A 2381-nucleotide genomic window follows, 5' to 3' on the forward strand; every position below is an offset into this window, starting at 1 on the left:
ACTGTTGTGCAAGATATGTCTAACCTTAGCATCCTTCATGATTGACGAGATATCTTCAGGAGTGTTGTCATTCCCATCTTTGTCTATCATCTTCTCTGGTTCTTCTGCAACTGAAACAACTACCTTCATTGGTTTATGAGGACCATCATAGATCCTGCTTAAGTATTCAGGATATGTGGCTTCCAAACACATGGCCATCCTGACTTTCCAGATTGGATATTCATGCACTTTCAGGATGGGCACCTTGATTGCTTCATACCTACTCATGTTGCTGCTTATCTGTGATGTGGCTGAGGGTTTTGGCTTCAGATCCAGCATCTGTGTTTCTTCTTCTACTTTGTCTGACATAGTTGATCAATCTTTAGATCTTAAACTGTATGTATGTTAACAGCAAGCTCTGATACCAATTGTTAGGCCTTTAATCAACTGTAGATGGGGGGTGAATATAGTTAATACGATCAACTAGACAAAGCTTCAACATAATCAAATAGTTTTTATACAAGTCTTATAAAAACTTATTACACAAGTACTCTCTCGAATGGATGAACAAATATCCTTGAGAGCTGCTAGGTTATGCGAAAGATATAACAATTTCACAATGCATATAGCATAAACCTAAACTATGCTTTTATAGAGCACAACTACCAATATATAAGGAATCATATTCTATTAAAAACAAGGAAACCTATACAATTGCTTCTAAGATAAAGTCCTCGACCGCCTTAAAATTCCTGTTTCTTTTTCCTCTTCAAAGATGAACTGATGTGACAAATACTGATCTCATCATCCGTTGACATCATCATCCGTCGAATACCAATATCCGTTGATGTCATCATCATCCGTTGATGCTTATACTCATCATCCGTTGAAGCTTGTAATCATCATTCGTTGATGCTTCTGATAGTTTCTGTTTGATATCATCAATTGCTCCTAACACTCCTAGTCATCGAGCTTCACTTTCCAAGAGAGAATACCTTTCATAAACTTCGCATAGCTAGGCATCTGTTCAAGAGCTTCAGCGAAAGGTATGTTGATGTGAAGTTTCTTGAAAACTTCCAAGAACTTAGCAAATTGCTTATCCAACTTCTGCTTCTGCAACCTTTTGGGAAAAGGAGGTGAATGATAGACCTATTTATCCCCTGTATTACCCTCAGGAGGAGTGTTGAAAACAGCTTTCTTCCTTGGTTCCACCTCGGCATCCTTCAGCACCTCTTCTTCAGCCACAACTTCATTTTCTGAAACTTAAGATTTTTCAGGGCTTGCAATCTTCCCGGACCTCAATGTAATTGCCTTAACCTGCTCTTTTGCTTCCCTCTTTCATGGAACTTCTGTATCACTAGGAAGTGTACCAGGTTGTTGATTCAACAAAGCATTAGCAATCTGCCCAATTTGATTCTTTAGAGTCTTGATAGAAACCGTTTGGCTCTTGCACATGAGCCTCAACTCCTCCAATTCAGATTTTTCATTAGATTGACTTGTACTTCCATACGGTAGTTCTTAAAGTTCTCCTTGTTGTCTTGGTGCATATTGCGGTTGTTGAAACCAGGAGGGTTGAATTGATTTGCTGCATACTGTTGATAAGACTGTTGCACCGCATTCTGATTGTTGCTCTAGCTGAAGTTAGGATGATTGCGGTTGTTAGGATGATAAGTGGTTGGAACTGGTTGCTGCGACCTCTGAAAGTTGCTTACAAATCTGAGCTGATTCATTAGAAATAGCACACTGCTCAGTTTCATGCGCACCTGCACAAAGCTCACAAACACTTGCGATCTGATTAACTCCATAATTAGCCAAAGAATCCACCTTTATCGTTAAAGCCTTAAGATGAGCAACTATAGCAGTATCTGTATCCACCTCCAAAATTCCTGCTACTTTGTCTTGAGGTAGTCTCTGAGTTGGGTTCTGGTATTCATTAGCAGCCATCAGTTCGATCAACTCATAAGCTTCATCGTAGCTCTTAGCCCATAAGGCTCTACCTGATGCTGCATCGAGTATGGGTCTAGACTGTGCTCCCAAACCATTATAAAATCAATTGATGATCATCCAATCAGACATGCCATGATGATGACACTTCCTAAGCATCTCCTTGTAGCGCTCCCAAGCCTCACATAGAGATTCTCTCGATTGCTGCGCAAATTGAGTAAGAGCATTCCTGATTGCAGCTGTCTTCGCCATAGGAAAGAATTTAGTGAGAAACTTTTGAGCAAGATCTTCCCAAGTAGTGATAGATACCGAGAAAATGTAACCAGCACTTAGCTTTATCCCTCAGAGAGAATGGGAAAAGCCCCAGTTTAATAGCATCTTCATAAATATTGTTGAACTTGAAAGTGTCGCAGATGTCGATGAAATCTCTAATGTGCATGTTGGGATCTTTCGTTGGA

The 2381-nt window shown here is 39.9% G+C and overlaps 1 non-coding gene across 1 annotated transcript; it reads left to right on the forward strand.

Annotated features, from left to right (window-relative positions):
• The first annotated feature begins 2053 nt into the window (after positions 1–2053).
• Positions 2054–2160, forward strand: LOC141705748 (small nucleolar RNA R71). Its single transcript, XR_012568467.1, has one exon. It is a non-coding gene; the product is annotated as a small nucleolar RNA R71 (small nucleolar RNA).
• The last annotated feature ends 221 nt before the right edge of the window (positions 2161–2381 follow it).

This window comes from Apium graveolens, unplaced genomic scaffold, assembly GCF_009905375.1.
Source record: "Apium graveolens cultivar Ventura unplaced genomic scaffold, ASM990537v1 ctg958, whole genome shotgun sequence".
In the NCBI taxonomy this organism is placed as follows: domain Eukaryota; kingdom Viridiplantae; phylum Streptophyta; class Magnoliopsida; order Apiales; family Apiaceae; genus Apium; species Apium graveolens.